This window comes from Salmo salar, chromosome 08 (genome assembly GCF_965601325.2).
Source record: "Salmo salar chromosome 08, fSalSal1, whole genome shotgun sequence".
Taxonomy (NCBI): Eukaryota; Metazoa; Chordata; class Actinopteri; order Salmoniformes; family Salmonidae; genus Salmo; species Salmo salar.
The window spans coordinates 3107501-3126436 of NC_138298.1; the positions used below are offsets into that span (position 1 = coordinate 3107501).

The 18936-nt window shown below is 42.8% G+C and overlaps 47 non-coding genes and 1 pseudogene across 47 annotated transcripts in view; all 48 read right to left on the minus strand.

Moving 5' to 3' along the window:
* The window catches only part of LOC145852181 (5S ribosomal RNA), a 119-nt gene extending 73 nt beyond the window's left edge, over positions 1-46 (minus strand). The window contains exon 1 of the ribosomal RNA XR_014374035.1: positions 1-46. This exon is cut by the window's left edge and continues 73 nt beyond it. This is a non-coding gene — a ribosomal RNA (5S ribosomal RNA).
* A 409-nt stretch (positions 47-455) lies between these two features.
* LOC145855845 (5S ribosomal RNA) lies at positions 456-574 on the minus strand. Its single transcript, XR_014376733.1, has one exon. It is a non-coding gene; the product is annotated as a 5S ribosomal RNA (ribosomal RNA).
* Positions 575-983: 409 nt separating this feature from the next.
* Positions 984-1102, minus strand: LOC145884920 (5S ribosomal RNA). Its single transcript, XR_014396500.1, has one exon. It is a non-coding gene; the product is annotated as a 5S ribosomal RNA (ribosomal RNA).
* A 139-nt stretch (positions 1103-1241) lies between these two features.
* LOC145886016 (5S ribosomal RNA) lies at positions 1242-1360 on the minus strand. Its single transcript, XR_014397600.1, has one exon. It is a non-coding gene; the product is annotated as a 5S ribosomal RNA (ribosomal RNA).
* Positions 1361-1769: 409 nt separating this feature from the next.
* Positions 1770-1888, minus strand: LOC145855846 (5S ribosomal RNA). The gene has a single exon (XR_014376734.1). It is a non-coding gene; the product is annotated as a 5S ribosomal RNA (ribosomal RNA).
* Positions 1889-2027: 139 nt separating this feature from the next.
* Positions 2028-2146, minus strand: LOC145886017 (5S ribosomal RNA). Its single transcript, XR_014397601.1, has one exon. It is a non-coding gene; the product is annotated as a 5S ribosomal RNA (ribosomal RNA).
* Positions 2147-2555: 409 nt separating this feature from the next.
* LOC145855847 (5S ribosomal RNA) lies at positions 2556-2674 on the minus strand. Its single transcript, XR_014376735.1, has one exon. It is a non-coding gene; the product is annotated as a 5S ribosomal RNA (ribosomal RNA).
* A 139-nt stretch (positions 2675-2813) lies between these two features.
* On the minus strand, positions 2814-2932 carry LOC145852159 (5S ribosomal RNA). Its single transcript, XR_014374013.1, has one exon. It is a non-coding gene; the product is annotated as a 5S ribosomal RNA (ribosomal RNA).
* Positions 2933-3341: 409 nt separating this feature from the next.
* On the minus strand, positions 3342-3460 carry LOC145855848 (5S ribosomal RNA). The gene has a single exon (XR_014376736.1). It is a non-coding gene; the product is annotated as a 5S ribosomal RNA (ribosomal RNA).
* Positions 3461-3599: 139 nt separating this feature from the next.
* On the minus strand, positions 3600-3718 carry LOC145852182 (5S ribosomal RNA). The gene has a single exon (XR_014374036.1). It is a non-coding gene; the product is annotated as a 5S ribosomal RNA (ribosomal RNA).
* Positions 3719-4127: 409 nt separating this feature from the next.
* On the minus strand, positions 4128-4246 carry LOC145855849 (5S ribosomal RNA). Its single transcript, XR_014376737.1, has one exon. It is a non-coding gene; the product is annotated as a 5S ribosomal RNA (ribosomal RNA).
* A 139-nt stretch (positions 4247-4385) lies between these two features.
* Positions 4386-4504, minus strand: LOC145886018 (5S ribosomal RNA). Its single transcript, XR_014397602.1, has one exon. It is a non-coding gene; the product is annotated as a 5S ribosomal RNA (ribosomal RNA).
* A 409-nt stretch (positions 4505-4913) lies between these two features.
* Positions 4914-5032, minus strand: LOC145855850 (5S ribosomal RNA). Its single transcript, XR_014376738.1, has one exon. It is a non-coding gene; the product is annotated as a 5S ribosomal RNA (ribosomal RNA).
* A 139-nt stretch (positions 5033-5171) lies between these two features.
* On the minus strand, positions 5172-5290 carry LOC145886019 (5S ribosomal RNA). The gene has a single exon (XR_014397603.1). It is a non-coding gene; the product is annotated as a 5S ribosomal RNA (ribosomal RNA).
* A 409-nt stretch (positions 5291-5699) lies between these two features.
* LOC145855851 (5S ribosomal RNA) lies at positions 5700-5818 on the minus strand. Its single transcript, XR_014376739.1, has one exon. It is a non-coding gene; the product is annotated as a 5S ribosomal RNA (ribosomal RNA).
* A 139-nt stretch (positions 5819-5957) lies between these two features.
* On the minus strand, positions 5958-6076 carry LOC145852160 (5S ribosomal RNA). The gene has a single exon (XR_014374014.1). It is a non-coding gene; the product is annotated as a 5S ribosomal RNA (ribosomal RNA).
* Positions 6077-6485: 409 nt separating this feature from the next.
* LOC145855852 (5S ribosomal RNA) lies at positions 6486-6604 on the minus strand. Its single transcript, XR_014376740.1, has one exon. It is a non-coding gene; the product is annotated as a 5S ribosomal RNA (ribosomal RNA).
* Positions 6605-6743: 139 nt separating this feature from the next.
* LOC145852184 (5S ribosomal RNA) lies at positions 6744-6862 on the minus strand. The gene has a single exon (XR_014374038.1). It is a non-coding gene; the product is annotated as a 5S ribosomal RNA (ribosomal RNA).
* Positions 6863-7271: 409 nt separating this feature from the next.
* Positions 7272-7390, minus strand: LOC145855853 (5S ribosomal RNA). The gene has a single exon (XR_014376741.1). It is a non-coding gene; the product is annotated as a 5S ribosomal RNA (ribosomal RNA).
* Positions 7391-7529: 139 nt separating this feature from the next.
* On the minus strand, positions 7530-7648 carry LOC145855855 (5S ribosomal RNA). The gene has a single exon (XR_014376743.1). It is a non-coding gene; the product is annotated as a 5S ribosomal RNA (ribosomal RNA).
* A 409-nt stretch (positions 7649-8057) lies between these two features.
* Positions 8058-8176, minus strand: LOC145855856 (5S ribosomal RNA). Its single transcript, XR_014376744.1, has one exon. It is a non-coding gene; the product is annotated as a 5S ribosomal RNA (ribosomal RNA).
* Positions 8177-8315: 139 nt separating this feature from the next.
* On the minus strand, positions 8316-8434 carry LOC145851423 (5S ribosomal RNA). The gene has a single exon (XR_014373274.1). It is a non-coding gene; the product is annotated as a 5S ribosomal RNA (ribosomal RNA).
* Positions 8435-8843: 409 nt separating this feature from the next.
* On the minus strand, positions 8844-8962 carry LOC145855857 (5S ribosomal RNA). The gene has a single exon (XR_014376745.1). It is a non-coding gene; the product is annotated as a 5S ribosomal RNA (ribosomal RNA).
* A 139-nt stretch (positions 8963-9101) lies between these two features.
* LOC145851424 (5S ribosomal RNA) lies at positions 9102-9220 on the minus strand. Its single transcript, XR_014373275.1, has one exon. It is a non-coding gene; the product is annotated as a 5S ribosomal RNA (ribosomal RNA).
* A 409-nt stretch (positions 9221-9629) lies between these two features.
* Positions 9630-9748, minus strand: LOC145855858 (5S ribosomal RNA). Its single transcript, XR_014376746.1, has one exon. It is a non-coding gene; the product is annotated as a 5S ribosomal RNA (ribosomal RNA).
* A 139-nt stretch (positions 9749-9887) lies between these two features.
* Positions 9888-10006, minus strand: LOC145886021 (5S ribosomal RNA). Its single transcript, XR_014397605.1, has one exon. It is a non-coding gene; the product is annotated as a 5S ribosomal RNA (ribosomal RNA).
* A 409-nt stretch (positions 10007-10415) lies between these two features.
* On the minus strand, positions 10416-10534 carry LOC145855859 (5S ribosomal RNA). Its single transcript, XR_014376747.1, has one exon. It is a non-coding gene; the product is annotated as a 5S ribosomal RNA (ribosomal RNA).
* Positions 10535-10673: 139 nt separating this feature from the next.
* Positions 10674-10792, minus strand: LOC145852185 (5S ribosomal RNA). The gene has a single exon (XR_014374039.1). It is a non-coding gene; the product is annotated as a 5S ribosomal RNA (ribosomal RNA).
* Positions 10793-11201: 409 nt separating this feature from the next.
* LOC145855860 (5S ribosomal RNA) lies at positions 11202-11320 on the minus strand. The gene has a single exon (XR_014376748.1). It is a non-coding gene; the product is annotated as a 5S ribosomal RNA (ribosomal RNA).
* A 139-nt stretch (positions 11321-11459) lies between these two features.
* On the minus strand, positions 11460-11578 carry LOC145886022 (5S ribosomal RNA). The gene has a single exon (XR_014397606.1). It is a non-coding gene; the product is annotated as a 5S ribosomal RNA (ribosomal RNA).
* A 409-nt stretch (positions 11579-11987) lies between these two features.
* Positions 11988-12106, minus strand: LOC145884167 (5S ribosomal RNA). The gene has a single exon (XR_014395745.1). It is a non-coding gene; the product is annotated as a 5S ribosomal RNA (ribosomal RNA).
* A 139-nt stretch (positions 12107-12245) lies between these two features.
* Positions 12246-12364, minus strand: LOC145852186 (5S ribosomal RNA). The gene has a single exon (XR_014374040.1). It is a non-coding gene; the product is annotated as a 5S ribosomal RNA (ribosomal RNA).
* A 409-nt stretch (positions 12365-12773) lies between these two features.
* LOC145855861 (5S ribosomal RNA) lies at positions 12774-12892 on the minus strand. The gene has a single exon (XR_014376749.1). It is a non-coding gene; the product is annotated as a 5S ribosomal RNA (ribosomal RNA).
* Positions 12893-13301: 409 nt separating this feature from the next.
* On the minus strand, positions 13302-13420 carry LOC145855862 (5S ribosomal RNA). Its single transcript, XR_014376750.1, has one exon. It is a non-coding gene; the product is annotated as a 5S ribosomal RNA (ribosomal RNA).
* Positions 13421-13559: 139 nt separating this feature from the next.
* Positions 13560-13678, minus strand: LOC145851425 (5S ribosomal RNA). Its single transcript, XR_014373276.1, has one exon. It is a non-coding gene; the product is annotated as a 5S ribosomal RNA (ribosomal RNA).
* Positions 13679-14087: 409 nt separating this feature from the next.
* On the minus strand, positions 14088-14206 carry LOC145855863 (5S ribosomal RNA). The gene has a single exon (XR_014376751.1). It is a non-coding gene; the product is annotated as a 5S ribosomal RNA (ribosomal RNA).
* Positions 14207-14345: 139 nt separating this feature from the next.
* LOC145886023 (5S ribosomal RNA) lies at positions 14346-14464 on the minus strand. Its single transcript, XR_014397607.1, has one exon. It is a non-coding gene; the product is annotated as a 5S ribosomal RNA (ribosomal RNA).
* Positions 14465-14873: 409 nt separating this feature from the next.
* Positions 14874-14992, minus strand: LOC145855864 (5S ribosomal RNA). The gene has a single exon (XR_014376752.1). It is a non-coding gene; the product is annotated as a 5S ribosomal RNA (ribosomal RNA).
* Positions 14993-15131: 139 nt separating this feature from the next.
* LOC145852926 (uncharacterized) lies at positions 15132-15250 on the minus strand (annotated as a pseudogene).
* Positions 15251-15659: 409 nt separating this feature from the next.
* On the minus strand, positions 15660-15778 carry LOC145855866 (5S ribosomal RNA). The gene has a single exon (XR_014376754.1). It is a non-coding gene; the product is annotated as a 5S ribosomal RNA (ribosomal RNA).
* A 139-nt stretch (positions 15779-15917) lies between these two features.
* LOC145851426 (5S ribosomal RNA) lies at positions 15918-16036 on the minus strand. The gene has a single exon (XR_014373277.1). It is a non-coding gene; the product is annotated as a 5S ribosomal RNA (ribosomal RNA).
* Positions 16037-16445: 409 nt separating this feature from the next.
* LOC145855867 (5S ribosomal RNA) lies at positions 16446-16564 on the minus strand. The gene has a single exon (XR_014376755.1). It is a non-coding gene; the product is annotated as a 5S ribosomal RNA (ribosomal RNA).
* Positions 16565-16703: 139 nt separating this feature from the next.
* On the minus strand, positions 16704-16822 carry LOC145886024 (5S ribosomal RNA). The gene has a single exon (XR_014397608.1). It is a non-coding gene; the product is annotated as a 5S ribosomal RNA (ribosomal RNA).
* Positions 16823-17231: 409 nt separating this feature from the next.
* LOC145855868 (5S ribosomal RNA) lies at positions 17232-17350 on the minus strand. The gene has a single exon (XR_014376756.1). It is a non-coding gene; the product is annotated as a 5S ribosomal RNA (ribosomal RNA).
* Positions 17351-17489: 139 nt separating this feature from the next.
* Positions 17490-17608, minus strand: LOC145852187 (5S ribosomal RNA). The gene has a single exon (XR_014374041.1). It is a non-coding gene; the product is annotated as a 5S ribosomal RNA (ribosomal RNA).
* Positions 17609-18017: 409 nt separating this feature from the next.
* On the minus strand, positions 18018-18136 carry LOC145884168 (5S ribosomal RNA). The gene has a single exon (XR_014395746.1). It is a non-coding gene; the product is annotated as a 5S ribosomal RNA (ribosomal RNA).
* Positions 18137-18275: 139 nt separating this feature from the next.
* On the minus strand, positions 18276-18394 carry LOC145852188 (5S ribosomal RNA). Its single transcript, XR_014374042.1, has one exon. It is a non-coding gene; the product is annotated as a 5S ribosomal RNA (ribosomal RNA).
* A 409-nt stretch (positions 18395-18803) lies between these two features.
* LOC145857591 (5S ribosomal RNA) lies at positions 18804-18922 on the minus strand. The gene has a single exon (XR_014378490.1). It is a non-coding gene; the product is annotated as a 5S ribosomal RNA (ribosomal RNA).
* Positions 18923-18936: the final 14 nt, after the last annotated feature.

Consider the following 18936-nt stretch of genomic DNA (forward strand, 5'->3'; position numbering starts at 1 on the left):
GAGATCAGACGAGATTGGGCGTACCCAGGCTGGTATGGCCGTAAGCGAGAAACAACCTCTTGCTACAACATATATAGTCAAAGTGAGTGTGATAAACAGACATTGCATTTTCACCAATTAGATAAGCAGCTTGAACTTTGTGTCACTGAAAAAGTAGAAGAAATTACAAACACTGTTCCCATCACTTTTTAGCACAGGTAGTTGGATAAAATACAAACTTTATTTCCTTTCATCATTTGAACAGGGCAAAGGAGCACAAAGCACACACAAGCTGCATTCAGCAACAATATTCTTGTTTGTCTTATAAATACAAGGCAGATGCTAATTGAAAACACAAGGAAATTTGATCCTATTAAAAAGGCAGGAAGCTGCATTTAGTCAATTCATCATTAAATGCTTACTACAAGGCAGTGTTGCTGATGAAATAGTGCAGGGGCACACCCTCGTGGACAAAATGCTTACAGCACCTGGTATTCCCAGGCGGTCTCCCATCCAAGTACTAACCAGGCCCGACCCTGCTTAGCTTCCGAGATCAGACGAGATCGGGCGTACCCAGGCTGGTATGGCCGTAAGCGAGAAACAATCTCTTGCTACAACATATATAGTCAAAGTGAGTGTGATAAACAGACATTGCATTTTCACCAATTAGATAAGCAGCTTGAACTTTGTGTCACTGAAAAAGTAGAAGAAATTACAAACACTGTTCCCATCACTTTTTAGCACAGGTAGTTGGATAAAATACAAACTTTATTTCCTTTCATCATTTGAACAGGGCAAAGGAGCACAAAGCACACACAAGCTGCATTCAGCAACAATATTCTTGTTTGTCTTATAAATACAAGGCAGATGCTAATTGAAAACACAAGGAAATTTGATCCTATTAAAAAGGCAGGAAGCTGCATTTAGTCAATTCATCATTAAATGCTTACTACAAGGCAGTGTTGCTGATGAAATAGTGCAGGGGCACACCCTCGTGGACAAAATGCTTACAGCACCTGGTATTCCCAGGCGGTCTCCCATCCAAGTACTAACCAGGCCCGACCATGCTTAGCTTCCGAGATCAGACGAGATCGGGCGTACCCAGGCTGGTATGGCCGTAAGCGAGAAACTATCTCTTGCTACAACATATATAGTCAAAGTGAGTCTGATAAAACAGACATTTAGTCAATTCATCATTAAATGCTTAATACAAGGCAGTGTTGCTGATGAAATAGTGCAAGAGCACACCCTCGTGGACAAAATGCTTACAGCACCTGGTATTCCCAGGCGGTCTCCCATCCAAGTACTAACCAGGCCCGACCCTGCTTAGCTTCCGAGATCAGACGAGATTGGGCGTACCCAGGCTGGTATGGCCGTAAGCGAGAAACAACCTCTTGCTACAACATATATAGTCAAAGTGAGTGTGATAAACAGACATTGCATTTTCACCAATTAGATAAGCAGCTTGAACTTTGTGTCACTGAAAAAGTAGAAGAAATTACAAACACTGTTCCCATCACTTTTTAGCACAGGTAGTTGGATAAAATACAAACTTTATTTCCTTTCATCATTTGAACAGGGCAAAGGAGCACAAAGCACACACAAGCTGCATTCAGCAACAATATTCTTGTTTGTCTTATAAATACAAGGCAGATGCTAATTGAAAACACAAGGAAATTTGATCCTATTAAAAAGGCAGGAAGCTGCATTTAGTCAATTCATCATTAAATGCTTACTACAAGGCAGTGTTGCTGATGAAATAGTGCAGGGGCACACCCTCGTGGACAAAATGCTTACAGCACCTGGTATTCCCAGGCGGTCTCCCATCCAAGTACTAACCAGGCCCGACCCTGCTTAGCTTCCGAGATCAGACGAGATCGGGCGTACCCAGGCTGGTATGGCCGTAAGCGAGAAACAATCTCTTGCTACAACATATATAGTCAAAGTGAGTCTGATAAAACAGACATTTAGTCAATTCATCATTAAATGCTTAATACAAGGCAGTGTTGCTGATGAAATAGTGCAAGAGCACACCCTCGTGGACAAAATGCTTACAGCACCTGGTATTCCCAGGCGGTCTCCCATCCAAGTACTAACCAGGCCCGACCCTGCTTAGCTTCCGAGATCAGACGAGATTGGGCGTACCCAGGCTGGTATGGCCGTAAGCGAGAAACAACCTCTTGCTACAACATATATAGTCAAAGTGAGTGTGATAAACAGACATTGCATTTTCACCAATTAGATAAGCAGCTTGAACTTTGTGTCACTGAAAAAGTAGAAGAAATTACAAACACTGTTCCCATCACTTTTTAGCACAGGTAGTTGGATAAAATACAAACTTTATTTCCTTTCATCATTTGAACAGGGCAAAGGAGCACAAAGCACACACAAGCTGCATTCAGCAACAATATTCTTGTTTGTCTTATAAATACAAGGCAGATGCTAATTGAAAACACAAGGAAATTTGATCCTATTAAAAAGGCAGGAAGCTGCATTTAGTCAATTCATCATTAAATGCTTACTACAAGGCAGTGTTGCTGATGAAATAGTGCAGGGGCACACCCTCGTGGACAAAATGCTTACAGCACCTGGTATTCCCAGGCGGTCTCCCATCCAAGTACTAACCAGGCCCGACCCTGCTTAGCTTCCGAGATCAGACGAGATCGGGCGTACCCAGGCTGGTATGGCCGTAAGCGAGAAACAATCTCTTGCTACAACATATATAGTCAAAGTGAGTCTGATAAAACAGACATTTAGTCAATTCATCATTAAATGCTTAATACAAGGCAGTGTTGCTGATGAAATAGTGCAAGAGCACACCCTCGTGGACAAAATGCTTACAGCACCTGGTAATCCCAGGCGGTCTCCCATCCAAGTACTAACCAGGCCCGACCCTGCTTAGCTTCCGAGATCAGACGAGATTGGGCGTACCCAGGCTGGTATGGCCGTAAGCGAGAAACAACCTCTTGCTACAACATATATAGTCAAAGTGAGTGTGATAAACAGACATTGCATTTTCACCAATTAGATAAGCAGCTTGAACTTTGTGTCACTGAAAAAGTAGAAGAAATTACAAACACTGTTCCCATCACTTTTTAGCACAGGTAGTTGGATAAAATACAAACTTTATTTCCTTTCATCATTTGAACAGGGCAAAGGAGCACAAAGCACACACAAGCTGCATTCAGCAACAATATTCTTGTTTGTCTTATAAATACAAGGCAGATGCTAATTGAAAACACAAGGAAATTTGATCCTATTAAAAAGGCAGGAAGCTGCATTTAGTCAATTCATCATTAAATGCTTACTACAAGGCAGTGTTGCTGATGAAATAGTGCAGGGGCACACCCTCGTGGACAAAATGCTTACAGCACCTGGTATTCCCAGGCGGTCTCCCATCCAAGTACTAACCAGGCCCGACCCTGCTTAGCTTCCGAGATCAGACGAGATCGGGCGTACCCAGGCTGGTATGGCCGTAAGCGAGAAACAATCTCTTGCTACAACATATATAGTCAAAGTGAGTCTGATAAAACAGACATTTAGTCAATTCATCATTAAATGCTTAATACAAGGCAGTGTTGCTGATGAAATAGTGCAAGAGCACACCCTCGTGGACAAAATGCTTACAGCACCTGGTATTCCCAGGCGGTCTCCCATCCAAGTACTAACCAGGCACGACCCTGCTTAGCTTCCGAGATCAGACGAGATTGGGCGTACCCAGGCTGGTATGGCCGTAAGCGAGAAACAACCTCTTGCTACAACATATATAGTCAAAGTGAGTGTGATAAACAGACATTGCATTTTCACCAATTAGATAAGCAGCTTGAACTTTGTGTCACTGAAAAAGTAGAAGAAATTACAAACACTGTTCCCATCACTTTTTAGCACAGGTAGTTGGATAAAATACAAACTTTATTTCCTTTCATCATTTGAACAGGGCAAAGGAGCACAAAGCACACACAAGCTGCATTCAGCAACAATATTCTTGTTTGTCTTATAAATACAAGGCAGATGCTAATTGAAAACACAAGGAAATTTGATCCTATTAAAAAGGCAGGAAGCTGCATTTAGTCAATTCATCATTAAATGCTTACTACAAGGCAGTGTTGCTGATGAAATAGTGCAGGGGCACACCCTCGTGGACAAAATGCTTACAGCACCTGGTATTCCCAGGCGGTCTCCCATCCAAGTACTAACCAGGCCCGACCCTGCTTAGCTTCCGAGATCAGACGAGATCGGGCGTACCCAGGCTGGTATGGCCGTAAGCAAGAAACAATCTCTTGCTACAACATATATAGTCAAAGTGAGTCTGATAAAACAGACATTTAGTCAATTCATCATTAAATGCTTAATACAAGGCAGTGTTGCTGATGAAATAGTGCAAGAGCACACCCTCGTGGACAAAATGCTTACAGCACCTGGTATTCCCAGGCGGTCTCCCATCCAAGTACTAACCAGGCCCGACCCTGCTTAGCTTCCGAGATCAGACGAGATTGGGCGTACCCAGGCTGGTATGGCCGTAAGCGAGAAACAACCTCTTGCTACAACATATATAGTCAAAGTGAGTGTGATAAACAGACATTGCATTTTCACCAATTAGATAAGCAGCTTGAACTTTGTGTCACTGAAAAAGTAGAAGAAATTACAAACACTGTTCCCATCACTTTTTAGCACAGGTAGTTGGATAAAATACAAACTTTATTTCCTTTCATCATTTGAACAGGGCAAAGGAGCACAAAGCACACACAAGCTGCATTCAGCAACAATATTCTTGTTTGTCTTATAAATACAAGGCAGATGCTAATTGAAAACACAAGGAAATTTGATCCTATTAAAAAGGCAGGAAGCTGCATTTAGTCAATTCATCATTAAATGCTTACTACAAGGCAGTGTTGCTGATGAAATAGTGCAGGGGCACACCCTCGTGGACAAAATGCTTACAGCACCTGGTATTCCCAGGCGGTCTCCCATCCAAGTACTAACCAGGCCCGACCCTGCTTAGCTTCCGAGATCAGACGAGATCGGGCGTACCCAGGCTGGTATGGCCGTAAGCGAGAAACAATCTCTTGCTACAACATATATAGTCAAAGTGAGTCTGATAAAACAGACATTTAGTCAATTCATCATTAAATGCTTAATACAAGGCAGTGTTGCTGATGAAATAGTGCAAGAGCACACCCTCGTGGACAAAATGCTTACAGCACCTGGTATTCCCAGGCGGTCTCCCATCCAAGTACTAACCAGGCCCGACCCTGCTTAGCTTCCGAGATCAGACGAGATTGGGCGTACCCAGGCTGGTATGGCCGTAAGCGAGAAACAACCTCTTGCTACAACATATATAGTCAAAGTGAGTGTGATAAACAGACATTGCATTTTCACCAATTAGATAAGCAGCTTGAACTTTGTGTCACTGAAAAAGTAGAAGAAATTACAAACACTGTTCCCATCACTTTTTAGCACAGGTAGTTGGATAAAATACAAACTTTATTTCCTTTCATCATTTGAACAGGGCAAAGGAGCACAAAGCACACACAAGCTGCATTCAGCAACAATATTCTTGTTTGTCTTATAAATACAAGGCAGATGCTAATTGAAAACACAAGGAAATTTGATCCTATTAAAAAGGCAGGAAGCTGCATTTAGTCAATTCATCATTAAATGCTTACTACAAGGCAGTGTTGCTGATGAAATAGTGCAGGGGCACACCCTCGTGGACAAAATGCTTACAGCACCTGGTATTCCCAGGCGGTCTCCCATCCAAGTACTAACCAGGCCCGACCCTGCTTAGCTTCCGAGATCAGACGAGATCGGGCGTACCCAGGCTGGTATGGCCGTAAGCGAGAAACAATCTCTTGCTACAACATATATAGTCAAAGTGAGTCTGATAAAACAGACATTTAGTCAATTCATCATTAAATGCTTAATACAAGGCAGTGTTGCTGATGAAATAGTGCAAGAGCACACCCTCGTGGACAAAATGCTTACAGCACCTGGTAATCCCAGGCGGTCTCCCATCCAAGTACTAACCAGGCCCGACCCTGCTTAGCTTCCGAGATCAGACGAGATTGGGCGTACCCAGGCTGGTATGGCCGTAAGCGAGAAACAACCTCTTGCTACAACATATATAGTCAAAGTGAGTGTGATAAACAGACATTGCATTTTCACCAATTAGATAAGCAGCTTGAACTTTGTGTCACTGAAAAAGTAGAAGAAATTACAAACACTGTTCCCATCACTTTTTAGCACAGGTAGTTGGATAAAATACAAACTTTATTTCCTTTCATCATTTGAACAGGGCAAAGGAGCACAAAGCACACACAAGCTGCATTCAGCAACAATATTCTTGTTTGTCTTATAAATACAAGGCAGATGCTAATTGAAAACACAAGGAAATTTGATCCTATTAAAAAGGCAGGAAGCTGCATTTAGTCAATTCATCATTAAATGCTTACTACAAGGCAGTGTTGCTGATGAAATAGTGCAGGGGCACACCCTCGTGGACAAAATGCTTACAGCACCTGGTATTCCCAGGCGGTCTCCCATCCAAGTACTAACCAGGCCCGACCCTGCTTAGCTTCCGAGATCAGACGAGATCGGGCGTACCCAGGCTGGTATGGCCGTAAGCGAGAAACAATCTCTTGCTACAACATATATAGTCAAAGTGAGTCTGATAAAACAGACATTTAGTCAATTCATCATTAAATGCTTAATACAAGGCAGTGTTGCTGATGAAATAGTGCAAGAGCACACCCTCGTGGACAAAATGCTTACAGCACCTGGTATTCCCAGGCGGTCTCCCATCCAAGTACTAACCAGGCACGACCCTGCTTAGCTTCCGAGATCAGACGAGATTGGGCGTACCCAGGCTGGTATGGCCGTAAGCGAGAAACAACCTCTTGCTACAACATATATAGTCAAAGTGAGTGTGATAAACAGACATTGCATTTTCACCAATTAGATAAGCAGCTTGAACTTTGTGTCACTGAAAAAGTAGAAGAAATTACAAACACTGTTCCCATCACTTTTTAGCACAGGTAGTTGGATAAAATACAAACTTTATTTCCTTTCATCATTTGAACAGGGCAAAGGAGCACAAAGCACACACAAGCTGCATTCAGCAACAATATTCTTGTTTGTCTTATAAATACAAGGCAGATGCTAATTGAAAACACAAGGAAATTTGATCCTATTAAAAAGGCAGGAAGCTGCATTTAGTCAATTCATCATTAAATGCTTACTACAAGGCAGTGTTGCTGATGAAATAGTGCAGGGGCACACCCTCGTGGACAAAATGCTTACAGCACCTGGTATTCCCAGGCGGTCTCCCATCCAAGTACTAACCAGGCCCGACCCTGCTTAGCTTCCGAGATCAGACGAGATCGGGCGTACCCAGGCTGGTATGGCCGTAAGCAAGAAACAATCTCTTGCTACAACATATATAGTCAAAGTGAGTCTGATAAAACAGACATTTAGTCAATTCATCATTAAATGCTTAATACAAGGCAGTGTTGCTGATGAAATAGTGCAAGAGCACACCCTCGTGGACAAAATGCTTACAGCACCTGGTATTCCCAGGCGGTCTCCCATCCAAGTACTAACCAGGCCCGACCCTGCTTAGCTTCCGAGATCAGACGAGATCGGGCGTACCCAGGCTGGTATGGCCGTAAGCGAGAAACAATCTCTTGCTACAACATATATAGTCAAAGTGAGTGTGATAAACAGACATTGCATTTTCACCAATTAGATAAGCAGCTTGAACTTTGTGTCACTGAAAAAGTAGAAGAAATTACAAACACTGTTCCCATCACTTTTTAGCACAGGTAGTTGGATAAAATACAAACTTTATTTCCTTTCATCATTTGAACAGGGCAAAGGAGCACAAAGCACACACAAGCTGCATTCAGCAACAATATTCTTGTTTGTCTTATAAATACAAGGCAGATGCTAATTGAAAACACAAGGAAATTTGATCCTATTAAAAAGGCAGGAAGCTGCATTTAGTCAATTCATCATTAAATGCTTACTACAAGGCAGTGTTGCTGATGAAATAGTGCAGGGGCACACCCTCGTGGACAAAATGCTTACAGCACCTGGTATTCCCAGGCGGTCTCCCATCCAAGTACTAACCAGGCCCGACCCTGCTTAGCTTCCGAGATCAGACGAGATCGGGCGTACCCAGGCTGGTATGGCCGTAAGCGAGAAACAATCTCTTGCTACAACATATATAGTCAAAGTGAGTCTGATAAAACAGACATTTAGTCAATTCATCATTAAATGCTTAATACAAGGCAGTGTTGCTGATGAAATAGTGCAAGAGCACACCCTCGTGGACAAAATGCTTACAGCACCTGGTATTCCCAGGCGGTCTCCCATCCAAGTACTAACCAGGACCGACCCTGCTTAGCTTCCGAGATCAGACGAGATTGGGCGTACCCAGGCTGGTATGGCCGTAAGCGAGAAACAACCTCTTGCTACAACATATATAGTCAAAGTGAGTGTGATAAACAGACATTGCATTTTCACCAATTAGATAAGCAGCTTGAACTTTGTGTCACTGAAAAAGTAGAAGAAATTACAAACACTGTTCCCATCACTTTTTAGCACAGGTAGTTGGATAAAATACAAACTTTATTTCCTTTCATCATTTGAACAGGGCAAAGGAGCACAAAGCACACACAAGCTGCATTCAGCAACAATATTCTTGTTTGTCTTATAAATACAAGGCAGATGCTAATTGAAAACACAAGGAAATTTGATCCTATTAAAAAGGCAGGAAGCTGCATTTAGTCAATTCATCATTAAATGCTTACTACAAGGCAGTGTTGCTGATGAAATAGTGCAGGGGCACACCCTCGTGGACAAAATGCTTACAGCACCTGGTATTCCCAGGCGGTCTCCCATCCAAGTACTAACCAGGCCCGACCCTGCTTAGCTTCCGAGATCAGACGAGATCGGGCGTACCCAGGCTGGTATGGCCGTAAGCGAGAAACAATCTCTTGCTACAACATATATAGTCAAAGTGAGTCTGATAAAACAGACATTTAGTCAATTCATCATTAAATGCTTAATACAAGGCAGTGTTGCTGATGAAATAGTGCAAGAGCACACCCTCGTGGACAAAATGCTTACAGCACCTGGTATTCCCAGGCGGTCTCCCATCCAAGTACTAACCAGGACCGACCCTGCTTAGCTTCCGAGATCAGACGAGATTGGGCGTACCCAGGCTGGTATGGCCGTAAGCGAGAAACAACCTCTTGCTACAACATATATAGTCAAAGTGAGTGTGATAAACAGACATTGCATTTTCACCAATTAGATAAGCAGCTTGAACTTTGTGTCACTGAAAAAGTAGAAGAAATTACAAACACTGTTCCCATCACTTTTTAGCACAGGTAGTTGGATAAAATACAAACTTTATTTCCTTTCATCATTTGAACAGGGCAAAGGAGCACAAAGCACACACAAGCTGCATTCAGCAACAATATTCTTGTTTGTCTTATAAATACAAGGCAGATGCTAATTGAAAACACAAGGAAATTTGATCCTATTAAAAAGGCAGGAAGCTGCATTTAGTCAATTCATCATTAAATGCTTACTACAAGGCAGTGTTGCTGATGAAATAGTGCAGGGGCACACCCTCGTGGACAAAATGCTTACAGCACCTGGTATTCCCAGGCGGTCTCCCATCCAAGTACTAACCAGGCCCGACCCTGCTTAGCTTCCGAGATCAGACGAGATCGGGCGTACCCAGGCTGGTATGGCCGTAAGCGAGAAACAATCTCTTGCTACAACATATATAGTCAAAGTGAGTCTGATAAAACAGACATTTAGTCAATTCATCATTAAATGCTTAATACAAGGCAGTGTTGCTGATGAAATAGTGCAAGAGCACACCCTCGTGGACAAAATGCTTACAGCACCTGGTATTCCCAGGCGGTCTCCCATCCAAGTACTAACCAGGCCCGACCCTGCTTAGCTTCCGAGATCAGACGAGATTGGGCGTACCCAGGCTGGTATGGCCGTAAGCGAGAAACAACCTCTTGCTACAACATATATAGTCAAAGTGAGTGTGATAAACAGACATTGCATTTTCACCAATTAGATAAGCAGCTTGAACTTTGTGTCACTGAAAAAGTAGAAGAAATTACAAACACTGTTCCCATCACTTTTTAGCACAGGTAGTTGGATAAAATACAAACTTTATTTCCTTTCATCATTTGAACAGGGCAAAGGAGCACAAAGCACACACAAGCTGCATTCAGCAACAATATTCTTGTTTGTCTTATAAATACAAGGCAGATGCTAATTGAAAACACAAGGAAATTTGATCCTATTAAAAAGGCAGGAAGCTGCATTTAGTCAATTCATCATTAAATGCTTACTACAAGGCAGTGTTGCTGATGAAATAGTGCAGGGGCACACCCTCGTGGACAAAATGCTTACAGCACCTGGTATTCCCAGGCGGTCTCCCATCCAAGTACTAACCAGGCCCGACCCTGCTTAGCTTCCGAGATCAGACGAGATCGGGCGTACCCAGGCTGGTATGGCCGTAAGCGAGAAACAATCTCTTGCTACAACATATATAGTCAAAGTGAGTCTGATGAAACAGACATTTAGTCAATTCATCATTAAATGCTTAATACAAGGCAGTGTTGCTGATGAAATAGTGCAAGAGCACACCCTCGTGGACAAAATGCTTACAGCACCTGGTATTCCCAGGCGGTCTCCCATCCAAGTACTAACCAGGCACGACCCTGCTTAGCTTCCGAGATCAGACGAGATTGGGCGTACCCAGGCTGGTATGGCCGTAAGCGAGAAACAACCTCTTGCTACAACATATATAGTCAAAGTGAGTGTGATAAACAGACATTGCATTTTCACCAATTAGATAAGCAGCTTGAACTTTGTGTCACTGAAAAAGTAGAAGAAATTACAAACACTGTTCCCATCACTTTTTAGCACAGGTAGTTGGATAAAATACAAACTTTATTTCCTTTCATCATTTGAACAGGGCAAAGGAGCACAAAGCACACACAAGCTGCATTCAGCAACAATATTCTTGTTTGTCTTATAAATACAAGGCAGATGCTAATTGAAAACACAAGGAAATGTGATCCTATTAAAAAGGCAGGAAGCTGCATTTAGTCAATTCATCATTAAATGCTTACTACAAGGCAGTGTTGCTGATGAAATAGTGCAGGGGCACACCCTCGTGGACAAAATGCTTACAGCACCTGGTATTCCCAGGCGGTCTCCCATCCAAGTACTAACCAGGCCCGACCCTGCTTAGCTTCCGAGATCAGACGAGATCGGGCGTACCCAGGCTGGTATGGCCGTAAGCGAGAAACAATCTCTTGCTACAACATATATAGTCAAAGTGAGTCTGATAAAACAGACATTTAGTCAATTCATCATTAAATGCTTAATACAAGGCAGTGTTGCTGATGAAATAGTGCAAGAGCACACCCTCGTGGACAAAATGCTTACAGCACCTGGTATTCCCAGGCGGTCTCCCATCCAAGTACTAACCAGGCCCGACCCTGCTTAGCTTCCGAGATCAGACGAGATTGGGCGTACCCAGGCTGGTATGGCCGTAAGCGAGAAACAACCTCTTGCTACAACATATATAGTCAAAGTGAGTGTGATAAACAGACATTGCATTTTCACCAATTAGATAAGCAGCTTGAACTTTGTGTCACTGAAAAAGTAGAAGAAATTACAAACACTGTTCCCATCACTTTTTAGCACAGGTAGTTGGATAAAATACAAACTTTATTTCCTTTCATCATTTGAACAGGGCAAAGGAGCACAAAGCACACACAAGCTGCATTCAGCAACAATATTCTTGTTTGTCTTATAAATACAAGGCAGATGCTAATTGAAAACACAAGGAAATTTGATCCTATTAAAAAGGCAGGAAGCTGCATTTAGTCAATTCATCATTAAATGCTTACTACAAGGCAGTGTTGCTGATGAAATAGTGCAGGGGCACACCCTCGTGGACAAAATGCTTACAGCACCTGGTATTCCCAGGCGGTCTCCCATCCAAGTACTAACCAGGCCCGACCCTGCTTAGCTTTCGAGATCAGACGAGATCGGGCGTACCCAGGCTGGTATGGCCGTAAGCGAGAAACAATCTCTTGCTACAACATATATAGTCAAAGTGAGTCTGATAAAACAGACATTTAGTCAATTCATCATTAAATGCTTAATACAAGGCAGTGTTGCTGATGAAATAGTGCAAGAGCACACCCTCGTGGACAAAATGCTTACAGCACCTGGTATTCCCAGGCGGTCTCCCATCCAAGTACTAACCAGGCACGACCCTGCTTAGCTTCCGAGATCAGACGAGATTGGGCGTACCCAGGCTGGTATGGCCGTAAGCGAGAAACAACCTCTTGCTACAACATATATAGTCAAAGTGAGTGTGATAAACAGACATTGCATTTTCACCAATTAGATAAGCAGCTTGAACTTTGTGTCACTGAAAAAGTAGAAGAAATTACAAACACTGTTCCGATCACTTTTTAGCACAGGTAGTTGGATAAAATACAAACTTTATTTCCTTTCATCATTTGAACAGGGCAAAGGAGCACAAAGCACACACAAGCTGCATTCAGCAACAATATTCTTGTTTGTCTTATAAATACAAGGCAGATGCTAATTGAAAACACAAGGAAATTTGATCCTATTAAAAAGGCAGGAAGCTGCATTTAGTCAATTCATCATTAAATGCTTACTACAAGGCAGTGTTGCTGATGAAATAGTGCAGGGGCACACCCTCGTGGACAAAATGCTTACAGCACCTGGTATTCCCAGGCGGTCTCCCATCCAAGTACTAACCAGGCCCGACCCTGCTTAGCTTCCGAGATCAGACGAGATCGGGCGTACCCAGGCTGGTATGGCCGTAAGCGAGAAACAATCTCTTGCTACAACATATATAGTCAAAGTGAGTGTGATAAACAGACATTGCATTTTCACCAATTAGATAAGCAGCTTGAACTTTGTGTCACTGAAAAAGTAGAAGAAATTACAAACACTGTTCCCATCACTTTTTAGCACAGGTAGTTGGATAAAATACAAACTTTATTTCCTTTCATCATTTGAACAGGGCAAAGGAGCACAAAGCACACACAAGCTGCATTCAGCAACAATATTCTTGTTTGTCTTATAAATACAAGGCAGATGCTAATTGAAAACACAAGGAAATTTGATCCTATTAAAAAGGCAGGAAGCTGCATTTAGTCAATTCATCATTAAATGCTTACTACAAGGCAGTGTTGCTGATGAAATAGTGCAGGGGCACACCCTCGTGGACAAAATGCTTACAGCACCTGGTATTCCCAGGCGGTCTCCCATCCAAGTACTAACCAGGCCCGACCCTGCTTAGCTTCCGAGATCAGACGAGATCGGGCGTACCCAGGCTGGTATGGCCGTAAGCGAGAAACAATCTCTTGCTACAACATATATAGTCAAAGTGAGTCTGATAAAACAGACATTTAGTCAATTCATCATTAAATGCTTAATACAAGGCAGTGTTGCTGATGAAATAGTGCAAGAGCACACCCTCGTGGACAAAATGCTTACAGCACCTGGTATTCCCAGGCGGTCTCCCATCCAAGTACTAACCAGGACCGACCCTGCTTAGCTTCCGAGATCAGACGAGATTGGGCGTACCCAGGCTGGTATGGCCGTAAGCGAGAAACAACCTCTTGCTACAACATATATAGTCAAAGTGAGTGTGATAAACAGACATTGCATTTTCACCAATTAGATAAGCAGCTTGAACTTTGTGTCACTGAAAAAGTAGAAGAAATTACAAACACTGTTCCCATCACTTTTTAGCACAGGTAGTTGGATAAAATACAAACTTTATTTCCTTTCATCATTTGAACAGGGCAAAGGAGCACAAAGCACACACAAGCTGCATTCAGCAACAATATTCTTGTTTGTCTTATAAATACAAGGCAGATGCTAATTGAAAACACAAGGAAATTTGATCCTATTAAAAAGGCAGGAAGCTGCATTTAGTCAATTCATCATTAAATGCTTACTACAAGGCAGTGTTGCTGATGAAATAGTGCAGGGGCACACCCTCGTGGACAAAATGCTTACAGCACCTGGTATTCCCAGGCGGTCTCCCATCCAAGTACTAACCAGGCCCGACCCTGCTTAGCTTCCGAGATCAGACGAGATCGGGCGTACCCAGGCTGGTATGGCCGTAAGCGAGAAACAATCTCTTGCTACAACATATATAGTCAAAGTGAGTCTGATAAAACAGACATTTAGTCAATTCATCATTAAATGCTTAATACAAGGCAGTGTTGCTGATGAAATAGTGCAAGAGCACACCCTCGTGGACAAAATGCTTACAGCACCTGGTATTCCCAGGCGGTCTCCCATCCAAGTACTAACCAGGCCCGACCCTGCTTAGCTTCCGAGATCAGACGAGATTGGGCGTACCCAGGCTGGTATGGCCGTAAGCGAGAAACAACCTCTTGCTACAACATATATAGTCAAAGTGAGTGTGATAAACAGACATTGCATTTTCACCAATTAGATAAGCAGCTTGAACTTTGTGTCACTGAAAAAGTAGAAGAAATTACAAACACTGTTCCCATCACTTTTTAGCACAGGTAGTTGGATAAAATACAAACTTTATTTCCTTTCATCATTTGAACAGGGCAAAGGAGCACAAAGCACACACAAGCTGCATTCAGCAACAATATTCTTGTTTGTCTTATAAATACAAGGCAGATGCTAATTGAAAACACAAGGAAATTTGATCCTATTAAAAAGGCAGGAAGCTGCATTTAGTCAATTCATCATTAAATGCTTACTACAAGGCAGTGTTGCTGATGAAATAGTGCAGGGGCACACCCTCGTGGACAAAATGCTTACAGCACCTGGTATTCCCAGGCGGTCTCCCATCCAAGTACTAACCAGGCCCGACCCTGCTTAGCTTCCGAGATCAGACGAGATCGGGCGTACCCAGGCTGGTATGGCCGTAAGCGAGAAACAATCTCTTGCTACAACATATATAGTCAAAGTGAGTCTGATGAAACAGACATTTAGTCAATTCATCATTAAATGCTTAATACAAGGCAGTGTTGCTGATGAAATAGTGCAAGAGCACACCCTCGTGGACAAAATGCTTACAGCACCTGGTATTCCCAGGCGGTCTCCCATCCAAGTACTAACCAGGCACGACCCTGCTTAGCTTCCGAGATCAGACGAGATTGGGCGTACCCAGGCTGGTAGGGCCGTAAGCGAGAAACAACCTCTTGCTACAACATATATAGTCAAAGTGAGTGTGATAAACAGACATTGCATTTTCACCAATTAGATAAGCAGCTTGAACTTTGTGTCACTGAAAAAGTAGAAGAAATTACAAACACTGTTCCCATCACTTTTTAGCACAGGTAGTTGGATAAAATACAAACTTTATTTCCTTTCATCATTTGAACAGGGCAAAGGAGCACAAAGCACACACAAGCTGCATTCAGCAACAATATTCTTGTTTGTCTTATAAATACAAGGCAGATGCTAATTGAAAACACAAGGAAATGTGATCCTATTAAAAAGGCAGGAAGCTGCATTTAGTCAATTCATCATTAAATGCTTACTACAAGGCAGTGTTGCTGATGAAATAGTGCAGGGGCACACCCTCGTGGACAAAATGCTTACAGCACCTGGTATTCCCAGGCGGTCTCCCATCCAAGTACTAACCAGGCCCGACCCTGCTTAGCTTCCGAGATCAGACGAGATCGGGCGTACCCAGGCTGGTATGGCCGTAAGCGAGAAACAATCTCTTGCTACAACATATATAGTCAAAGTGAGTCTGATAAAACAGACATTTAGTCAATTCATCATTAAATGCTTAATACAAGGCAGTGTTGCTGATGAAATAGTGCAAGAGCACACCCTCGTGGACAAAATGCTTACAGCACCTGGTATTCCCAGGCGGTCTCCCATCCAAGTACTAACCAGGACCGACCCTGCTTAGCTTCCGAGATCAGACGAGATTGGGCGTACCCAGGCTGGTATGGCCGTAAGCGAGAAACAACCTCTTGCTACAACATATATAGTCAAAGTGAGTGTGATAAACAGACATTGCATTTTCACCAATTAGATAAGCAGCTTGAACTTTGTGTCACTGAAAAAGTAGAAGAAATTACAAACACTGTTCCCATCACTTTTTAGCACAGGTAGTTGGATAAAATACAAACTTTATTTCCTTTCATCATTTGAACAGGGCAAAGGAGCACAAAGCACACACAAGCTGCATTCAGCAACAATATTCTTGTTTGTCTTATAAATACAAGGCAGATGCTAATTGAAAACACAAGGAAATTTGATCCTATTAAAAAGGCAGGAAGCTGCATTTAGTCAATTCATCATTAAATGCTTACTACAAGGCAGTGTTGCTGATGAAATAGTGCAGGGGCACACCCTCGTGGACAAAATGCTTACAGCACCTGGTATTCCCAGGCGGTCTCCCATCCAAGTACTAACCAGGCCCGACCCTGCTTAGCTTCCGAGATCAGACGAGATCGGGCGTACCCAGGCTGGTATGGCCGTAAGCGAGAAACAATCTCTTGCTACAACATATATAGTCAAAGTGAGTCTGATAAAACAGACATTTAGTCAATTCATCATTAAATGCTTAATACAAGGCAGTGTTGCTGATGAAATAGTGCAAGAGCACACCCTCGTGGACAAAATGCTTACAGCACCTGGTATTCCCAGGCGGTCTCCCATCCAAGTACTAACCAGGCCCGACCCTGCTTAGCTTCCGAGATCAGACGAGATTGGGCGTACCCAGGCTGGTATGGCCGTAAGCGAGAAACAACCTCTTGCTACAACATATATAGTCAAAGTGAGTGTGATAAACAGACATTGCATTTTCACCAATTAGATAAGCAGCTTGAACTTTGTGTCACTGAAAAAGTAGAAGAAATTACAAACACTGTTCCCATCACTTTTTAGCACAGGTAGTTGGATAAAATACAAACTTTATTTCCTTTCATCATTTGAACAGGGCAAAGGAGCACAAAGCACACACAAGCTGCATTCAGCAACAATATTCTTGTTTGTCTTATAAATACAAGGCAGATGCTAATTGAAAACACAAGGAAATTTGATCCTATTAAAAAGGCAGGAAGCTGCATTTAGTCAATTCATCATTAAATGCTTACTACAAGGCAGTGTTGCTGATGAAATAGTGCAGGGGCACACCCTCGTGGACAAAATGCTTACAGCACCTGGTATTCCCAGGCGGTCTCCCATCCAAGTACTAACCAGGCCCGACCCTGCTTAGCTTCCGAGATCAGACGAGATCGGGCGTACCCAGGCTGGTATGGCCGTAAGCGAGAAACAATCTCTTGCTACAACATATATAGTCAAAGTGAGTCTGATGAAACAGACATTTAGTCAATTCATCATTAAATGCTTAATACAAGGCAGTGTTGCTGATGAAATAGTGCAAGAGCACACCCTCGTGGACAAAATGCTTACAGCACCTGGTATTCCCAGGCGGTCTCCCATCCAAGTACTAACCAGGCACGACCCTGCTTAGCTTCCGAGATCAGACGAGATTGGGCGTACCCAGGCTGGTATGGCCGTAAGCGAGAAACAACCTCTTGCTACAACATATATAGTCAAAGTGAGTGTGATAAACAGACATTGCATTTTCACCAATTAGATAAGCAGCTTGAACTTTGTGTCACTGAAAAAGTAGAAGAAATTACAAACACTGTTCCCATCACTTTTTAGCACAGGTAGTTGGATAAAATACAAACTTTATTTCCTTTCATCATTTGAACAGGGCAAAGGAGCACAAAGCACACACAAGCTGCATTCAGCAACAATATTCTTGTTTGTCTTATAAATACAAGGCAGATGCTAATTGAAAACACAAGGAAATTTGATCCTATTAAAAAGGCAGGAAGCTGCATTTAGTCAATTCATCATTAAATGCTTACTACAAGGCAGTGTTGCTGATGAAATAGTGCAGGGGCACACCCTCGTGGACAAAATGCTTACAGCACCTGGTATTCCCAGGCGGTCTCCCATCCAAGTACTAACCAGGCCCGACCCTGCTTAGCTTTCGAGATCAGACGAGATCGGGCGTACCCAGGCTGGTATGGCCGTAAGCGAGAAACAATCTCTTGCTACAACATATATAGTCAAAGTGAGTCTGATAAAACAGACATTTAGTCAATTCATCATTAAATGCTTAATACAAGGCAGTGTTGCTGATGAAATAGTGCAAGAGCACACCCTCGTGGACAAAATGCTTACAGCACCTGGTATTCCCAGGCGGTCTCCCATCCAAGTACTAACCAGGCACGACCCTGCTTAGCTTCCGAGATCAGACGAGATTGGGCGTACCCAGGCTGGTATGGCCGTAAGCGAGAAACAACCTCTTGCTACAACATATATAGTCAAAGTGAGTGTGATAAACAGACATTGCATTTTCACCAATTAGATAAGCAGCTTGAACTTTGTGTCACTGAAAAAGTAGAAGAAATTACAAACACTGTTCCGATCACTTTTTAGCACAGGTAGTTGGATAAAATACAAACTTTATTTCCTTTCATCATTTGAACAGGGCAAAGGAGCACAAAGCACACACAAGCTGCATTCAGCAACAATATTCTTGTTTGTCTTATAAATACAAGGCAGATGCTAATTGAAAACACAAGGAAATTTGATCCTATTAAAAAGGCAGGAAGCTGCATTTAGTCAATTCATCATTAAATGCTTACTACAAGGCAGTGTTGCTGATGAAATAGTGCAGGGGCACACCCTCGTGGACAAAATGCTTACAGCACCTGGTATTCCCAGGCGGTCTCCCATCCAAGTACTAACCAGGCCCGACCCTGCTTAGCTTCCGAGATCAGACGAGATCGGGAGTACCCAGGCTGGTATGGCCGTAAGCGAGAAACAATCTCT